This window comes from Micromys minutus, assembly GCF_963924665.1.
Source record: "Micromys minutus genome assembly, chromosome: 8".
Classification (NCBI taxonomy): Eukaryota; Metazoa; Chordata; class Mammalia; order Rodentia; family Muridae; genus Micromys; species Micromys minutus.
Window position 1 is genome coordinate 52,972,007 of NC_137977.1, and position 20,384 is coordinate 52,992,390.

The 20,384-nt window shown below is 44.3% G+C and overlaps 1 protein-coding gene across 1 annotated transcript in view; it reads left to right on the top strand.

The window, feature by feature from the left end:
* Positions 1 to 20,384, top strand: part of LDLRAD4 (low density lipoprotein receptor class A domain containing 4) — a gene marked incomplete at its 5' end in the record, with an annotated part of 293,783 nt that overhangs the window by 66,824 nt on the left and 206,575 nt on the right. The window contains one exon of the mRNA XM_080920024.1: positions 3,543 to 3,631. The remainder of the gene's footprint in view (positions 1 to 3,542; positions 3,632 to 20,384) is intronic.

Here is a 20,384-nt window from a genome sequence, read left to right on the forward strand (position 1 = left end):
GTTGTTTATGTTTCTGCACTGACCCTTTTGCATCTTAAGTCAGTTTATTGAGATTTTCTTTCTTTTCTCCTTTTCCACCTCACTTCCTTTTCTTTCCCCTTTTCTTTTCGAGTTTACCTTCCTAGCATGGAGGCAGTTTCAATGTTCAGAGAGGACTCAGACCCTGGCCGGATCCAGCTGCCTGTTCTCACAGCTGCTGATGTATATTGTAGGTCCCCACATACCTGGGCAAGCTACCCCAGGGTCAAGTCTGGTCCACTTCTTACCTATGGTTTTTGTTGTGGGTTTGTATGTACCCTACTCTAGTTCATCAATGGCCTGCTCCCTGGTCCTACTTCCCTTGCTGTGTTTTGTGAGCCTTTGCGTGCCCTCTGGCCCCAATCCCCAGGTCAGAACTGCCCCTTCACTCTGTCTAGCACCTTCTGTCACTTTGTTTATATGCGTGCATCCTACCCCGGAAGTCTAGCCTTTCCCACACATCAATACTTCTCTCTACACTTCAATCTTGCCGTTTTCCCAGAGACATTTCTAAGCACTGACTCAGGTTCATGGGCAGAGACTTTGAGGCTAAATATCTTTCAGCCTATTTTGGAATTGAATTTGAATCTTTGAACCGTTCTCTGAGGGCTTGAATGGATTCAGGTGCCATGGCCTCATTGCGCTATGCAGAAGTTGACTAATCATAATCATTGACATTAAAAACTAGCCCTTAGGGGATGGCTAAGCTTGTAAAGTGTTTGCCTCCCAAGCTGAAGACTTGAGTCTGACCCTCAGGATCCACAAAAGAATCTTGAACATGGGGGTGGCTGCTTATGAGTCCAGTGCTGAGGAAGCAGAAACAAGAGGACCCTCAAGGCTCTCTGGCTCAACTATTGGTGACTTTTTTTAAAATCAGGTTGGCCTATTTGGTGATTTTTTCAGGCCAAGGAGAGTACCTGTCTCAAAGGAGGCAAACATCCTTTTGAGTATGATACTCAAGGTTGTTCTCTGGCTTCAGTATGAAAATTCCCACCCACAATACACTCACATGTATATTTACATACACAGCCACGCAGACAGACAGTAAGTTAGAGACCCCTTATGAGTTCAGGATGCTGGCAATGTACTTCCTTCTTATAGGGTGGTCTTAGTTGAGTGAGAAAAATCATTCATGGTTGATGGATCCTCAGCTATGGAGCTATACATACATTTAATATGTGAATACGTATTTCATATACCTATGTTATAAAATGTATTCATTTTATGTTTCCGAATAAAAGTCTTTTTAAAGTAATGAGCTTGGTGTTTTAATCTAGTACACTTATCACTTATTTATTATCTCAGGGTTTCCATAGCTGAGCTGTCTCGTACTCTGTTCAGTTTTCCCAGGGCTGCAGTTAAGATGGTAGGTAGGCTGTACTTTGAATGGAAAAGTCTTCTTCCAAGCTTGTTGATGGTTGGCAGAAATAAATTTACCCCAACTGTAGGGCTGATGTCACCGTTCCTTTGCTTGCTGTCAGCTAGGACTGTTCTCAGGTCCTAGAGGCCCCTCAGGGTTTTCCATGTGGCCCCACCCAGTCCCTCAGTGAGGGGGCCTCTCCCTCTTCAGTTACAATTCAGGCATCTTATATAAGGTGCCAGGATTGAGGCCTTACTAGCCTGCTCTAGATTCTGTACATTTCCAGTAGGATAGGAAGGAGAGAGATTATAACAGGGAGGTTTGGCTTCTGTATTTGGAGTAGACTTCCACAGGAGTCTCCCCGTGTTCTTCATCAGTGATGTTTTATCTGGATACCTTTGCATTGGTTGAACATCAGGGAGTGACATATGGTAGGAACACGATTTGAGGGACAAGTCTCTTGGAGAGTGCAGTGTGGCACACAAATGTCACAGATGGCTGCTTATTCTACCTTGGACAGAGTGTGTCCTACATCCTGGCAGTCTGGGTGTTAAGAAATACCCATTTTATTCAAGGCAGAGATTTATCTGAAATGGAAAATAGACTACTTATAAGGCAGCAAGTCACTGAATGGGGGCACAGTGATCCCACCGAGAATGGGATCACACAGGGTATGCTCACTAAGTTGGGATAAAGGTGTTGATGGTAGATGGTGGGAACCAGGCAACCCCTGGAGCACTAAAGATGCTTTACTTTCAGGATGGAGAACACGGAAGGGCAGGCAGCCTTGTGGGTACAATCACAGTGTCTTCCTAGAGTTTCGCTGCTACACAGGGCTAGATCTGTATTTCCAAGAAGAGATGAGGTGCACTCCAGTTCGTCCCCTTTTATTGTTGAATATTAGGTTTGCTGAGTTATCTCAAGGTTATTTCGGTCATTAAGAAGGAAAATGGTCTGTTCATCAGTCAACAGCTAAAACAGTAGGATTGTCTCAAGTCAGAGGCCAGCCCTAGGGTATGAAGGGGGACCCTGTTTCAAAGAGAGAGATAGAGATTGTCATTCACAGGACTTGATGCTTCATCAGTCTGAGAGCCTGAGTTTGTCCCCTTATATCCTACAGTAGAAAGAGGGGCTCCAGGAAGTTGTCATCTGGCTTCTACATACATGCCATGGCATGCTTGTGTCTGCACTAACAGACTCATATGCACAACAACAACAACAAAGCATTGTTACAGACAAACTCACCTAATTCAAAAAGAAAACAGTGGCCCATTTCCTCACCTGGGCTAGACATTGGCCACATTCTACAGTTCGCGTGCCTCCCAGGAGGTCTGCAGTAACCAACAAAGGGAGTCTGCCTTGGCTGTGCTATGAGAGGCCACTACCAGCAGTAACTAAAACAGATGCAGGCAGATTCTTACACCCAACCATTGGACTGACGTCAGGGACTCATATGGTTGGATCAGGGGAAGGATTGAAGAAGCTGAAAGAGAGGGTGACCCCATAGGAAGACCAGCGTTTTCAACTAACCTGGACCCCCAGAGCTCCCAGAGACTGATCTACCAACCAGGAGCATACACAGGCTGGTCTGAGGCTCCGGGAGCAAATATAGTCCTGGTCTGGCCTCAGTGGGAAAAGATGTGTTAATTCTTGAGAGAGATTTGAGGCCCCAGGGAAATGGGAGGAGTGTGTGGGAGCACTCTCTTCGAGGCAAGGAGGAGGAATAGGATGGTGTGTGTGGGGGGAAACTGAGAGAGAGGCAAGGATGGGAATGTAAATAAATAAAATATTTAAATAATAAAAAGAAAACTCCCAACAAGGTACTGTCCATTATTTGTGACTTCTCATTGAAGACAACGTTCTTGTCACTAGAGGAGCAAGTGTGTCTTGATGTAAAGATGAGAACTTACTGCCCTCAGTGGCTCCTAGGAAAGACCCCAAAGATATGACTTAGTCATATCCTTCATTTCAGATTTTTGTCTATGAATTGTTCTTTTTTCCCTTATGTAATACTTAATGTTTATGTTTGCATTTTAATTTTACTTATTTTGATATTTGTGCTTTCTATTGTAACAGCTCTTAAATATTTTTTTTTTAATTTTTTTTTGGAAATTGGGTTGAACTAAGAGAAATCAAGAGTCACCTTCTCTGTATTTTTTTGCAGCACTCCTGGCTCTACGTTTGCAGCACAAGACCCCATTCTTCTATTGGACTGTTTTTAAGAACGGACCTTAGGCTCCGCCTAGTTCAGAGGTAAGCTGAGTGCTTTCTGATGTTTATGAAGCAGAGTTGGATGGTGCTGGTCCATCTGAGGTGGTTGGCCGCTCTTAAGTCGCCTTTGTTTTCCATCTGTGTGTCTAAGTGACTGAAACTTGGGTAATGGAGGTAAAATATAGATGGTAGTTATGTGTTTTGGTCACTCGGACTTCCTTTAGAGTAAAGCTACCGTCAGGGCTAGCCCTGGGGAGTCAGTTGGATGGTGCTAGTGGATGTGAGGCTCTACCCCTAGGCTCCGCTTTGTCGGCTGCTTGCTTTTCACCCAAGGATGTCCCTTTACCTCTGTTCTGTTGGCTCTTAAGTGATTTTATTGATTCTGATCTTGCCTAGTTGACTGTTTTCATTCGCTGTTTCTTGGCATCAAATGAAGACATTGGATAATTTTCAAAATGGTAAGAAGTCCTATAGTGTTCTACAAAGTTTCAGAGTATTCCATCCCTCTTGCCCTCCTCCCCTCCCCCTCTCTTTTTTTATTAAAAATTTGCTAGCAGGTAGGCTTATTACTTATAACAAGTTCCACACTAGCTCTCTAAGGTCCAGGACAGACTGTGGGCTCTTTTTTTTTTTTCCCATCCTCCCTCTCAATGGCTTACTTGTGTGGCTGGTCTAGGACAGTCTCTAGGATGCTAACCCAACTCAATAAAACTTGTATCAAATGTCATTGATTGATGAAGGTCTCCCTGGGCTGTAAGAAATGTATGGTTGGGATTCAGTGAGGCTCCTGATTTGCAGCAGGAGGAAGGACCCTGTGGACCTGTCCACTCATTTACACAGATTCCTTCATTTCAATAGGCTTCTCTCAGTTTCCAGCCTTCCTAACCCATAGCTAAACGTCACACAGTGTACAGAAGACTGCATTCTGCTCCCACGTGGCTCCAGTTCCTCCCGGGAGAGTGGAATTCAGTTTATAAATAGTTCCTTCCTGAGTGAATTGACTCACAGGGTAGATGGCAAGTGTTCGTAGGGGTGCTTGGTGCTTCTCAGGGCTGTTTGCGTTGCTGACGGATACTTGTGTGATCTCTCTATTAACCGGACGGAACAACACGGTGCTGGAGAATCTCTTGTTCTGGCTGACTTAATGAATGCTGGTGGTTTTCCTATGGTAATTTGGCATATTTCCCACCAGCTTCAAGTAGAAGGAAGTCTTCCTCCAAGGCCCGTGCAACTGTGAGCGCAGTTTACCATGCATCTTATTTCATGTGCATTCTCCTTAAGTCCACCCACCCAGGCCTAAAACTGTCCCCGTGTAGTTTTCTAAGTAAACGAACATACCACTGAATTATGCCTCAAAGGACTGTGAAATTTGATTTACAAAATTTTGGTAAAAGTAGCAATAATTCTTGAAAATTACATAAGTATCTGATTCCTCTCCTTATATGGGATTACCTCATTCTGTCAACTATTTTAAGCAACTTTAAAATTGGTAATGGAAAAAAACTTTCTCTTGACTACAGTACCGTATGTGGCTTTTAGGTTAAATACAAAACTGTGTTCCTCCCACCGACGGAGCCGTTGAGAAACTGCCTGCTCGCTGCACAAGTGCCCCAGCCTTCCCCAGACACCCTCAAGCACAGACTTCTGATTCTGAGGTGCTGTCAGGACTTTCACACTTTAAAATAGGCTCTTACAGCTGGCTGGCCTGGAATTTATACTTGCTCTGTTACTTGTAAAGCTCACAGCTGGGCTGTGAGACATTCCGAAGTGGTGACCTCTCCGGACAGGTGTCGCTTGCTCTCTACCCCGTTTCTCTGGGAGGGTCCTTAATTACACCGAGTCTGTCTTTGGGTGCAGTGGATTTATTTGGACTTGGCTTTGTAGGTGGGTTCGATCGGGTCGCTGCGCTTCTGTTGTTATTAAGTATTGTAAAGATCCAGTCTTCTGAAGACTCCGAAGGCGTGTGTACCTTGGTTGTATCTCACTCCATAGACTTTGGCTTGAGTTCCAGTCCTGCCACGTCTATTCATTTTATACCCTGGGCAAGTTGTCACCCGGAGTCCAAGTTTTTCTCATCTTAGGGGAGATTTATCTTGTGGAATTATCTTTGAAATGTCTAGTTCAGCATCGATGCACATTAAACGGTCAGTAAAATGTCAGTTGTCATTTCCTATTGTGACGTTAGCCAGCTGCCGGTCATGGGTCATACGTCCATGGGAACTGTCAGCGAACAGACAAATGCTGCCTGTCGTCCCTCAGGACTGAGCAGGTTTCCTAAACCGCTGGATGAGGCGTCTCGCTAGAGCCAGGTGTTGGAAAATGGGTGCCGCTGCTGAGATGTAGGTGAGGAAATCATTAATTAAATCGTAAATCCAGGCTCCTTGCTCAGTGGCCAGGACGGAGCGCCACTTTGATAAAGACTCAGCCGTTAACCAACAGCTCTGTTCAACACTGTACTTATCTGACCCGAACATCTGCTAAAAGAAAAAAGAGATCAAGAGCAAAGGCCAGAAGTACTGGGAGAAAGTTCCATCATCTGCATCTGCTACATAGAGTGATGTGTATGTACGAAATGATCTCTGTGGTGCACAGGGAAACCGATAACATTGTGACGAGAGCCTGAGGTGCCTCTACCTGAACTTAGATCTGTGTGGAGGCTCCAGGGATTGATTCCCTGTCTGCATGAAGCTGGGCAGCGATGGGTTAGCCTCCAAGTTGGTTATTTTGGAGGTGAGTGCAAAGGTACCGGAAGTAGGAGGCCTGGGGAGATCCCTTCATTGTCCTCCAGAGTTCTCAGAGGACTCCTGAATTCTTTCAGGGCTGCATTCAGGATCTCCCTTTGTCTGGAAACCCCACCCTCTTGCCTGTCCATCCTTATAGCCGTTTTGTCTCTGTGTGACTATGAACAGGAATCAGAAGACCACAGGACCCCTTCCACTCTCTGGTCCTCCATTCTCTGACTTTGGGTTAAGAGTGTCACTGGGAGAAGCAGAAACAGGGCACAGGTGTCCGGAAAACTGGGCGTATTCTTGAAAAGCTGGAGATGTAAGAGGAAGGCTAGAAGGAAGAGAGTTCAGAGACATGTCACTAGCCCTTCTGTCTGTGGCCTGAGGCCTTGGAATCTCTCTGTCGGCTTCATTTGCCAGCCATTATTTTGTTCTGTATGTGTCTGTGGAGGGCAGAGAGCAGCTTTGAGTGTCCTTCTTCGGCCACAATCTACCTTTTCTTTTGAGACATGGGCTCTCACCAGATTGGAACTTGCCACATAAAAGAGGCCGACTGGCCACCAAGCCCCAGGGATCCACCGTTTCTGTGTCTTTACACTGGGATTATAAGTTTGTGCCACCACGAACACCTTTAAAACATTTTAATTTGGTCTGGAGAGATGGCTCAGTGGTTAAGAGCGCTGGCTGCTCTTCCCGAGGTCCTGAGTTCAATTCCCAGCAACCACATGGTGGCTCACAACTATATGTAATGGGATCTAATGCCCTCTTCTGGTGTGTCTGAAGACAGCAACAAGTGTACTCACGTATATAAAATAAATAAATCATTAAAAAATTTTAATTTAGATTTTTTTACATGGCTCTGGGGGTTGAATTTAGGTCTCCATGGCTTGCAAGGCAGGCACTTTCTAACGGAATTGTCTCTCTGTCCTCTGCCCTTCTGTTATCAAATGACATTCTCTTCTTTTTCTTCTTCTTCTTCTTCTTCTTCTTCTTCTTCTTCTTCTTCTTCTTCTTCTTCTTCTTCTTCTTCTCCTCCTCCTCCTCCTCCTCCTCCTCCTCCTCCTCCTCCTCCTCCTCCTCCTCCTCCTCCTCCTCCTCTTCTTCTTGCCGACAACCACAAATGTAACAGGAAAAAAGCCCTTAGCAAATTCTTCTACATTCAAGTGCGCTAGCAGTTTCATCAGTAGACCACAGTATTGTCAAACTTCGAGAAAAGCTAGCAAATTTTCCACCTAAATTTTTTTTTGTGGGGGGTAGGTTTGGGCGTGGGTGTGGGGGAAAGAGTTATAAAATAAGACGCTCGGAGGTTCTCGGTTGCTGGGTGTCGTTTGTATTTTTCCATGGTGCGGGTGGTTAGAAATAGAACTGCTTTTTGTGGGATGTTCAGCAGCAGTTTGAAAACTTGGTTCCGTGGGTTTGGTCTGTCTGTGTGGGAGAAGCTGTTCCTGCAGCAGGGTGTCCTTGGGTGCAGTTCACAGCATCATGCTCCAGTACTTACTTCTCTGCCTTCCTGCCCCCCCCACGCCTCCCCACTTGGTATCACCCAGATGGGCAGCACTGGAGTGTAAAATGTGCTTTGCCAGGGTCAGGTTCTTAGCGCTTGCTTGTGGCTACTGATGCCAGTTGTAACAGACTGTGTCTCAGCAGTCCCGGCAAAGTCACACTTGGTGCATCTGTGAGGGCATTTGCCGGGCGAGCGTGCCCTTCAAGGAAGATGACCTCCTAAAGTCCTGGTGGTGGTATTCCCAGGCCACCCTTTCCAAAAGTGCCATCACAGAGCTGTGTAATCATCACAGATTCTTCCAGATGGAAGTAGTTTGCTAAGTTCTCTTTGGATTCAATACAGAAAGGGCAGGAGGATGGAGCAACCTAAAAATAGTGTTGTGGTTGTTTTAAATCTGTGTATGTGTGTTGTTTGTTGCTGTTAGTGTGGGGATACCCCTGCCATGGTTTTGTATGTGTGAGTCAGAGAACAGCCTTAAATATTGTTCAGGCTTCCACCATGATACAGAGTCTCTTGTTTGTTGCTACAAACGCTGAGCTAACGCCGAGCTAACTGGCTCTCTGGGATCCACCTGTCTCCCTGTGTGAGCACTGAAATTGCAGACGCGCTGCTCTGCTTGGATTCTCACGAGTTTTAGGGATGTTTGTGTTGGAGCCGTATGTGCTTTACCCAGTGAGCCATCTCCCTATCCCAAGGATAACATTTTGACTCCCAGGGAACCTGGAGGCATCCTTGGATTCCATGGTATCATATCCAGTCCTGGGAGAATGTTAGAGTTTTGAAGGGATGCTCAGGAAGGGCTGGTCTACCCAGAGGTAGGAGCACTTTCAGGCCTGAGGTGTGAAGTCATTAGAGAAGGCATTTTAATGATGTCAGAATGGAAATGTCTTGATTATGGGCTGAGGACGATATAGGCAAGATTGAAGAGGACAGGCAGGGGATGGAAGGGATTGGAGTGTAGACTGCGTGATGTAAACACAAATTGTTAGATGTGTCACCTGGTAAAACAGACACACACAAGCACACACGGGATGGACTCAGCAGCTTGTGTTTATTCCCACCTGCCCACCCACCCACCCACTCATCCATCCATCCATCCATCCATCCATCCATCCATCCATCCACCCACCCACCCACCCACCCACCCACCCACCCACCCATCTATCTATCTATCTATCTATCTATCTATCTATCTATCTATCTATCATCTATCTATCATCTATCTATCTAGGGGATGATATGGAAGGGGTTGGGGGGAGGGAGAAATGATGTAAATCTAGTATACATAAAGGGGATAACAACAAATCAAAACAGAATGTCAACTAGTCTTTTATATGCAGACTTTCTAGTCAAGTGACTTATTTGTTTTTGTGTGGTTTTTTATTTGTGTCCAAGGCTGTTTGCTGATGCTTCAGCTGACTAATACAAACTGTGCTTGAGGGAGGTTCCTTCTTGACACTAGGTGTCTGAAGTTTGTCTAGGCTCAAACAGATGTGTAAGAAACAGTTTTTCTTTCTTCTCCTGGGGTCTGAATTGCCACCATTTTCTCTATTTTACCTGCGTATCTTTCTTAGACCTCAGCTGCCGTGGTAAAGAAGTCAGGGCTGTGCGGTTGAAGGAATGAAACACAGAAAAACTTGTTTGAAACATGCCATCAAAAGAGACCAAGAGATGGGAACTAACACATCTGTTAACTAGCTTGAGTTTATTAATTTGAGGGCTTTTTGTTTTGTAAATAAAATCTCACGTAGACCTGCAAGCCGTCAGGTAACCGACAGCCATCACTGTCAGCTTCCCTAAAGAGAATTGCTCCGTGTAGCCTGTACATGGGAATTACATTGGTTCCACATTCTGAACTGAAGGTGTTGTATTTATGCTTGTGATTTGTGGTTTCTTTAAGACAGCAAAGCTTACAGCAAGAAGTTGATAACCGTCCAGTTAAATTTAAGTGAAATGTAACCCAGCAAAAAAGAAAATGGCAAATAAATGTTTCCACCTTGGTTTCGGTTAACCAAGCATCTCCTCGGATGCCTCCCCATCAGCTGAGACAAAAAATAGGAATAAAGGGATAGCCCACTTCAGTTTAACGGGCAAGCCTCGATTGACATCGATTTCTGCCTGTCTAGGTTGGAGTTGTTTGCACAGTGTCTTAGACTTACAGCAATGGGCACTTTAGTGGGTGATGGGACGAAATACCTGACTTTGGCTGTAATATTACCGGGATATTAGTAATCTGAACAACTGAAGAAAAGAAAGGAAAAATCCATAAAGGAGTTAGTATAATCTTGTGATCGCAAATGAATCTTTGTTTTGTTTTTTCTTGGTTTTGAGACAGGGTTTCTCTGTGTAGCCTGAGCTGTCCTAAAACTCTGATCCCTAAAGACAGAAGAAACTGGTCATTTCTGTCTATTCCCAGTAGGAAAGTGTTGCCAAGAAAGGTTAGCTTTTGGTTTAAAAGTTTGAAGCAATCTTCTCTACCTTAACTTTTGTTTGTGTAGGATACTAAGCATCCCTCCAAGTATTTCTCTATATTATTCTGAAAAAAACAACCCTGACACCTTCAGAATTTCTGCTTGACCAGAACTGGTAGTTTTTTTAAAATCTGTTGATCGTTTTGGGGGGGTCCTTTATCCTTATACTGGAACGTGTATATTCTACATTTTCATGAAGATACAAATTCAGATTGTCTTCAGGGGATTTTTTTTTTATTGTCCATGCATGATTAAATGAGTTATTTCTTTACTTTTGGTGGCAATAATATATCTAGTGAGCTATCATAGAAAGGAATCAAATAGTTGGCACAGTTTAAGAAATTATAGTAATTAAAAAGGGGAGGGGTCAGTGAATGGTATGTAAAGTGAATAAGTAAAAAAATTAATTAAATAAAAAAGAAATTAGAGTGCATCAAACACTAAGTGGGAAGGGCTTTTATTTATCAACTGCTGTTTGTTGACAAACCTTTGCTTCTATGATAGTAAGACTAAGATGTAACGGACAGTGTGTATAACGCCCGCCTGAGCCGGCACTCACGAGCAGATCTGTGGACCCTGTTCTGCATCCTGGCTGCCTGGGGAAACGTCCCGCACAAGGGCTCTGCACACTCCTCTGTCATGACACATAGGGAACTGAATTTCCCGAAGCTGACTAAGTGTGAGGAATTTTCTGTTTACAGGCCGTAAAAAGTTAAAGGAAACTAGAGCAAAGCGCCAGGACCGGTAGGAGTTTGGGCCTCTGAGTCACAGCAAAAGAGCCCCTGGAGAGAAAGTCTGTGCAGCTGTGTACAGTTCCCCTCTGCTCGCTCAGCCCCAGCCGGTCCGTGTTGGCCGACATCTTCACCTTCTCCAGCTGAGGCTCAATCTGTGGTGCTCCATAAAACCCGATGATAAAACCAGCAACCCCCTTGCTACCAAGATGGCCATCTGAAGATAAGACCAAGTGTGGGTTTTTGTCTGCTAAACCTATGCATTCACTTAACTGATTGATTCAGTGAATAATTGCCAAGTACTTCTTGATTGGAAGCATTAACAATTGGGTTGGTATGGCGGGGGCGGGGGTACAGAGGGATGTGCTAGTTCACAGTGGTAGGAAAGCATGGTGGTCCAGCTATGAGGAGCCATATTGAGCTCCGTGAAATCTTTTACCTCATATGGACTCCTCTCTTTATCTTCCTTTGTTAAGGAGTTGTGCAGATGGGCTGAGGAGATGGCTCAGAAGGTAGAGGTGCTTGCTGCCAAAGCTTCTGTCCCGAGCTCCATCCCTGGAATGCACATGGTGGAAGGAGAGAACTGACCCCTGGAAGCTGTTCTCTGACTTCTCCATGTGTGGCACTCATGCCTCGCCCCCACAGATAAATCTATAAATGTTTTAAAGGGTGAAAAGGAAGAGCTGGAGAGATGGCTCCGAGCACCTGCTGAGGACCCAGGTTTGGTTCCCAGAACCCCCATGGTGCTCACGGTTGCCTGTTGTTACTGCACAGGGGAACCAACGCTCTCTCCCAGCCTCCAGATCGCTCATACTCACAGCGCAATGCACACAAGCACAGCACGTATACACATAAGACAGAGATGCGTGGGAAAGGATATAGAAAGAGAGAAACAGTGTAACGTTAACAGGCTCACAGAAGTAAGGGTTTCTTTCTTAGCCGTGTTACGTGGCACCACAGAACAGGTTTTCTACCATCATGTTACCCTTCCTGTTACTGTGGTAGCCAAGCTAATAGACAGTCCATCTCTGCGTACAGCTCTAGGGTTTCTAAACTCGGGAGGAGTGCTCTGGCACGTCCATAATTGAAGCCCCTGGCCCAATGCTAAGGGCTAACCGTGTGGCATGTGGCATTTTAAGGCTCTGTCCTCTATGTGCCTGGCAGTGACTGGCACTGATTATCCTCCTTCATCCTAATTTCTCTTTTCTTTATGTTCCTCCTCCTTCCATTGTCTTCCCCTCCCATTCTTTGATTTCTTTTTTTGAGGTAGGCTTTTGCTGTTTACCCCAAGCTGTCCTGGATCCATATAGTTCAGGCTGCTTTTGAACCTATGACCCTTCTACCTCAGTGGCCCCAGTGCTGGGATTACAGGCATGCACCACACCTGCCTTCTTGTTTTGTTTTCTTAAGAGATTATAATAGAAGTCATGGAAATTGTATTTTTTTCATGGAAATTGTATTACACACATGCAATACTGATTTACAAGCAGTATTTATTAATTCACATTCTGAAAATAAAGGGTAGGGAGGGCAAAAGTCACCAAGATTTCACTATTTTCCTCTCTGCATAGTTGTTTTCAGTTTATTCCATATATATATATATCAATATATACTTATATATAATTTATGCAAGCTATAGGTTTGCTTCTTTGGACCTACCATATACTTGTTGTGTGCTTGGGAAGTCTCTTCTATTCTACCCTTTCTCCATCCACCACGAGAGATCACAGCTTCTTCTAAGAGACGTAGTTCATGAACATGTCTGGTCCTCTGGGTTTTTCCATTGTGCAGCATTTGCTGAATTGTATTCTCACTGGAATATTTGTAACTCTGCTTTATGGCATAAGAAGAATGACTACCTTCTCTGACAAGGAATCCTGAGATGCCGGTGGCTTCCATGGGCAAATGAATATTCATGGAAAAGGAGGTGTTGAGACCAAGGAACCCTTCTACCAAGGGGCTTCTATGTCTACCCGTGTTTATCTAGAACTCACATAATTCAATTTCTTGAGTTTGAAATTGTACATGGACCAACTATGACTGGTCACAGAACATGTAGCCCTGTCTGTTGCCTGAAAAAAATCCTTGCTCCTGAGGAATTCTGTCCTCCTCAACTTCAGGACCTTGACTGTTTGTGGAAAGCCCTGATTGGAGGGTCAACAGTATTTTGTACAAATAGAACAGTGGGGCCAAGTATGAGTGAACGGTGCAGAGGGAAGTGGCTCTTCCCATGATTCCATTGGCTCCTTCCCATCTGTAGCTTTACTCTAGCCATGAGGCCAGCCTCCAAAGGCACATCAGATGGTGTAAGGACACAAGCCTCTGCAGGACCCGGGATAAGGGACAACTTGTGATCTGTTGGCCTTATCTCTGGAATGTGACACACATGGGAATAGACCTGGAGCCTGAAGGGGAGACATGTGTGGTACTGATGCTTCCTCTGGTCAGCTTCCTTCCTCTGGAGCCTGTTACAGGGTAGATGCCTACACTTCTACCCTGCTCATTTGGCAGGAATGCGTGCGTGTGAGGGTTAGCCATGCTGAGGACTTCAGTGTCAGCAGGATAAGGAGATCTGGTATCTTTATATCATCCTTACTAGCCACCACTATCCAAGGATTCCTTGGGTTCATAAATAGTGAACAGAGCCATTAAAGTGGATATAATACGTGATTCTCAATCTTCCTAATGTTGCAACCCTTTAATACAGCGCCTTATGTTGTGATGACCCCCACAGCCATAAAATCATTTTCATTGCTACTTCATAATTGTAATTTTGCTACTGTTATGAATCACAATATAAATTTCTGTGTTTTCCAATGATCATAGGCAACCCTGGGAAAAGGGTTTTTAGACCCACAGGTTGAGAACCACTGGTATAGTGTATGTTCATGGGGCCAAAGGCTAGGCTGGTGATAACGTCCTTTTAAAGACTAACCCTGAGCTTACATTTCTAAGTCTGAATAGGCATCTCTGAGAGATGGCATGGTGACCTGGGAGCTGGTAACTAGTTCATGCTCTAAAACACATTGGTAACAGCTTCCAGAGTGGCTTGCCTTTTAGTGTCTCTGAATCCTCTGTGCTTTGTAGCTTGAGAAATATTTATATTGTTTCCATTTTGTGTCTTCAGCTCTTTCCATGTGCTGGGCAGAGCGGGTGCTACTAGCAGATTTTCCTCCAGCCAGCTGAAGAGAAAGGGGAGCCCAGACCCTGGCCCATGTGTTCAGAGGAGCTTCATTTTAGGAGATAGAAAAAAGGCTTTCCAATCACCGGGGCTCATTACTTACGCCCATTACCTCTCTCTGTCTGTTGAAGATTCTTAATGTACTTCTAGCATATTAGAAACAATTCTGTAATTAAAAAGAAAAAAAGAGCCCTTAATGTCATTTAGCCCAGAATTTTCTAAACTTAAATGATCAAGGACAGTCTTTTTCCACAGTTTCATTAATCCCAGAAGAGCTTATGATACCACAGGTGACCGTGAGGAGGGCTTCTCTGTGGACTATGATGGAATGTGAGACCTGGGCGTGTGGTAATGGAGAAAAACTGGGTCATGTTTGGAGATGGCGGGGAGTAAAATAAGACATGGGTTATTTCTAAACAGGGCCGATACTCCAAATTAAACCCTGTAGTCCACACTGTAGCCTTCGTGAGGGTTGACATAGTAATCTTTTTGGCCCAGCTCACACTTATGGAAAGATATTCATCTTGTTGCTAGGGAACCAGGGCAGCGGTAAAATATATCCATGTATCCGTTTTATTCATGGCTGCTCTCATTTGAGCCCTCACAGTTGTACATCGGCTAATGTTCTCCCTCGTTCCCTCCTTCTCTCTCTCATTTTCCTCTTTTGTGATGTACGTGTGGCAGACAACTTTAGGTGTCTTCCTCAGTCGCTCTCCATCTTTTTTGACATCTTACTGAAACTGGAGGCCTTCAGTTCAGCTAGACTGGCTGGCCAGGAAGCCTCACGGATCCTCCCTCTCTGCCTCCCCAGGGCTGGGACTACAGGCATGGGCCACTATGCCTAGCTTTCACACGTGTACTGAGGATCTGAGCTCTGGTCCTTACACTTGCATGACAAGCACCTTACTAAACACCATCTTCTCAGACCCGCAGAAAAGGCAAGATTCTTTTCTATGACTATAGTGTTTCCTCAACACTGGTTTTCATCTTTGCCCGTGGGAAAAAGGATGACGATGCTAAAGACGATGTTCAGGAATCATGTTTGCTCTGTCCCATGTCTCAGTGAGGTCAGGGTGGGATGCAACCGAAAAAACAGGCAGTGAAGTACCTTCACAGTCACATGACATGTCTGAGGAAGCTGAGGGATGGATCCAGTCACCACTCCCACGGGCCTCTTTTCTCTTGGTCATCCATTGTCTCCCCTGGATACCTGTATCCAAGCGCTTGAAGTCCCCCGCCTCAAATAAGTACATATAGTTTAGAAGCTGAAACACGTGAGTGAATCAGATGCATTTGCTCAGCCCTCGAATAAAGACTGTAGTTATTTTAACAACAACAACAACAAAAATCCTGCCGTCTTCAGCTATTTCTGGGTAAGACTAGTAATTAGCATGCCATGTGTAATTCATTGCTGGCTCTGGTTGCTTATTCCCTTGTTCTAATGCAGCCTAATTCAGGGAACTGGGTTTATTTCACTTGGAAATGTGATTTTTGTGGAGACCTCTAAAATGTCATCATGCGATTAATGGCTTTTTTTTTTTTTTTTTTTTGTAGCCAGAGTTTGCCAAGCCTGGTGTTTGAAGCTCAGTTATTAGTTCTAAGCAGCTCTGTGCTGGGGAGTAACAGCTTGCTAGGATGATGCTTAGTTTCAGAGAAAGCTGTTAAAAGCAACGGCAGCAGGAAGGATTGCTAGTACTTGAAGAGGGAGATATTAAGGAAGCACAGGTTGATTTGGGGCAGGTTAACACCCACAGCATTCCTCTGGTTTTGGTGTCGCTCATGGGAGATGGTATCTACATCATCATCATAATTAGAGGATGTTTATCATAATTAGAGGATGTCTTACTGACAAGCAAACTTGGAGGCCAAAGGCACATGTGTGCCTCTTCTGAATTTGATGTTGCCTCTGTTGAAAGAAGGCTATTTGTAGCGACCCAGTGAGAGGAGCCCTGAAGCTGCTGGATTCTGTGGGGCTGCTGGACATGCTTTCCAGATGCAGAGGAATAAGAGGAAAGTATGTAGATAGTCTTTCCAGTTTGGAGTGTGGAGGCATAAGATGAGAAATTGGCCATAGTCTGAAAGGAAATTGTTTGTTATTTATTTCTAGAAGGATGTATTGGGGTCCTCAGTCCTTAAGGAATTGACTAATTCTCTAGATTTTTCCAGCAACCAGCTGACCCTGGTGTTGCCAATGGTGAAAACTCAAGAAGAGCAGGATGCAACTTAAGTTCAGAGTGTGTTTGATTATTTGCCATGCTCACCCTGATGCTGCTGGGCTGTGCTTACACTGATGATGCTGGGCCATGCTTACACTGATGATGCTGGGCCATGCTTACACTGATGATGCTGGGCCATGCTTACACTGATGATGCTGGGCCATGCTTACACTGATGATGCTGGGCCGTGCTTACACTGATGATGCTGGGCCATGCTTACACTGATGATGCTGGGCCATGCTTACACTGATGATGCTGCTGTGTCATGCTTACTTTGATGATACTGGTCCACACACACACTGGTGATGCTAGACAATGCCTACCCTGACGATACTGAGCCAACCCAGGGATCACTTCTGTCCTCTGGAGTCTTTTCATACCCATCAAAGGGAAGTAGATGCCTGTTGCTTTCTGAATACTGCTTTGAATGATGAAAAAGGTGTTTTTTAATACATGAGCTATGCCTTTTAGACTCGTCTCCCTATCCCTTCCCAAAACATAGAAAAGAGGTTAACCAAAAAAACAAGTAAAACTCTCTTATGCACATATATCGTCGCCTCTCTCTCAATGGAAGAAGTCAGATACACAGCAGAGTCAAGTGATAAGTGCATTACAGAAGTCCAGTCGCTCCGTAACATGTGATGATGATACCCATCCAGTTGGAAGAAACCAGATTGCTCACTACCCCATTACTATACCGGTAGTTAGGGTTGCTTCCTCAGGATGGGGAACGGTGAGATAGGAAGTGGAAATTGGTGTAGGCAGTTTAGGGTAAAATGTCCCAAAAGAAAATCAATTTCTTTCTTGACTGTGCTTGGACCCTTGCAACTTTTTCCTTGCCAGAGACCAAAGATGCAGGAAGCATTTGGAGGAGGTGGTATTATTATTATTATTATTATTATTATTATTATTATTATTATTATTATTATTATTATTATGATTATTACTATTATGATGATGATGATGCATTTCAGTGCTTTTTCTGCATGTTGCTTTTAACCGTGTTTGGGTCTGGTGTCCTGGAGGTCAGAAGAGGGCTTCAAACCCTGTGAGACTGGACTTATAGACAGTTATGAGCCACCACGTGGTTAACCAGAGTCTTTTGTAAGAGCAACAAGTACTCTTAACCAGTGAGCCAACTCTCTAGCCCCTCCTAAGGGATTTCAAGGTAACTCAGAGGTGGGAACCTTAGGGTAGCAATAAAGGATGGTTGAGGAAAAAGTCCTAGTTAAAAGATTAGAATTTCTAGCTTGGGGAGAGGCCTCAATCCAGCTGGGTGGACCAATCACTTGTCCAAGGCGCTACCCACCTCCTTCCCTAGGAAGGAGGGATCACCCCGGGAAAGTAGGTGTACCTTAAGTCATGCTAAAATGGTAAGAGGTGCAATGGCCCCTTTAATGAGGTATTTTTCTCCTAGAGTTTCTGTCCCCTAATGTGTAGTAGCTCACAAGGCTATAGCTACACACTTCCTTATTGTGCTCACCTTTGGCTTGTCCACCATGCTGCTGGACATAGTGCTAGCTTAACCCAAAAGGAGAGAGATTAGTAGTACTACTTTAGTGAGCATTCAGATAAAACAAACAAGTAGGATTGTATCCACTCTGATGATATACAAAAGTGAGAACATGCAGCCTGTCCCCTGACTCTGTAGTATAATGTGGTCCAAGAGGACAGCTAGGCTCTTTCCTGTATGGAAACCTCAGCGCAGCAGACTCACCGAAGGACGCGTGGTGCGCCACCTTCAGCTGGCTGGCTCCTGCTTCCCCTGAACCCTTCTTCCTTCCGCCTCGACCTTCATTCTTCATTTCCCAGTTTGAGGTTTCTGTGCTTCCTTTGCTCTTCTCTTCTGGGATAACAGCTTCCAGATGGGTTTGTTCTTCAGTTCAGCTTGGCTCGGCTTGTTTTGGTTTATATGCTCTGAAGTGCACAGTAAAGGAAATGACTATACTTGGAGTCAAAATAATTTAAAAAAATTTTGTTTCCTATTTTACAGTTTTGTTTAGAAAAATTTTCCAGAGTTAGACTTCCATTGAAGAAATGATTTCTTATGAGGTTCTGGAAACAGAGTTCTGCCCTTTGGTATTTTGTGGTCACAGTCAAGTTTTAAAAATTAGTTTTCCCACCTCTGAACATTTGGGAGAATGGCACTTCTCTTCTTCAAAGGGTTGGTATAAGAAATTAGAAGCTATGACTGTTACCAGGGGCGACATAAGATTGATAAAACTCTTCTTATTTTATATTGCAAATATGTTCAACCATCCTTCCTCTGGCCTGTTGAATCAACAAGTGTTTATTGGATCATTCTGGTCTGCCTGCACATAGAATACAAATATGACCTCATTTCACCCTCACGCTGTCACAAAGGGACAGGCTTGGTCACATTTAATCTAGGGCAATCTGGAGATTCCATTGGGTTGGCTATGATGGGGTGATTTCACAGAGATAGGTCAGTGTCTTAGCCACCATAACTGCCCACTGGTGATGTTGTTGGAGTGGTTTTTTGTTTGTTTGTTTGTTTGTTTGTTTTTGTAGAGAATGAGGTGAATTAGCCTGGATGCGGAGAAGATAATTTCGGGAGTGGAAGAGGTCTATATTGTCAGGTTGCTTTGCAGAATTCCCTTGGAATCATCCAGCTGTTCATTTGGCTCATCTGGAAAGTGATGAGAAGGACCTTAGTCATATTTCTATGCTCGCTAGAACCATCAGATTTTTTTTTTTTTTTTTTTTTTGGTTAAGCTTAGGCTAGCCATTGTGGTGCAGGACTATGAACTCAGTAGTTGAGGTTGTAGCGTCATATGAGGCAACGAGTTCCAGATAGGACATGCTAGTGGGGACTTTTAAATCTAACTGCCCACCTTTCAGCTACTGCCCACCCTTCTTGTAAACAATCAATCGCAAACGAACCCAAGAAAATGCCTAGAGAACACAAAAGAAAATAAAAGTTTAAAGTAAATAATTACAGTGACACGAATGAGGTACTTGAAGAATCAGAATTCTGCAGTTATGAAATCACCAAGGCAACCTCCTCAGCTTCGTTCTCCATCATCTGAGGTTTCCTGACCCATTTAGACTTTATAAAAGATGGCAGTAAAAGGATCTGCTCGGATTAGGACAGCATCCTGGTTTGGGTACATAGCACAAGGTAAAGTCTGTTGTTCCCTCCTTCTGAATGTGTAAGAAAAAGCTTGCCTCCCTCAAAGCCAGCTAGCATGCAGTAGCAGGCCAAGTTTTCCCAAGGGATGCCAAGGTACAGTCAACAGAGAGAACAGGGCTTCAAACCATTCAGATCCTTCAGGATACTAACTGTTGAAAAAAAAAAGTGCAAGTTTAGGTCACTTTTTATTTCTGGGTTGAACTCGATTTTCCCCGTGGCAAACAGTTATTTAAAACACCCACCCACTGGCCCTGAGCTTTAGAACCTACCCCCTAGGCAGGCTGCCTTGCGTGGCATGTTACTCTTTGTGTTCTTATGAACTCTGCATTTCGAAGGGATGATTAGAGCCTATTGATGTATTGCTTCTTAATTGTCTCAGCTGTTTTCCTTTTCCTCTTGAGCGTGAAGGACCCCCAGGAAAAGGAAGAAAGTGATTGGGTTCTGCTTTCCCACTCATTACCCACAAAACATGTACCTGATCTTCATGCAAATCTAGCATTAGCACGCAAGCGTGTGTAGTGGGTGGCCTTCTCTTTTCTCTGACTGATGTTGTCTTTTTTTTTTTTTTTTTTTTGGTTGAGGAGAGGAGTTTGCTTTATGCATTTTAGAGCCGGAGAAGAAGGGGAGTGGAGGAAGCACTATTTTATTATTGTGCTGGCTAGTCTTTTGTCAACTTGACACAAACTAGAGTCACCTGGGAAGGAGGAGCCTCGTGAGGAATAGCCTTCATCAGATTTGCCTGTACACAAGTCTGTGGGGCATTTTCTTTTCTTGACTAATGATTGATGTGGGAGGGCCCTGCCCACTGTGGG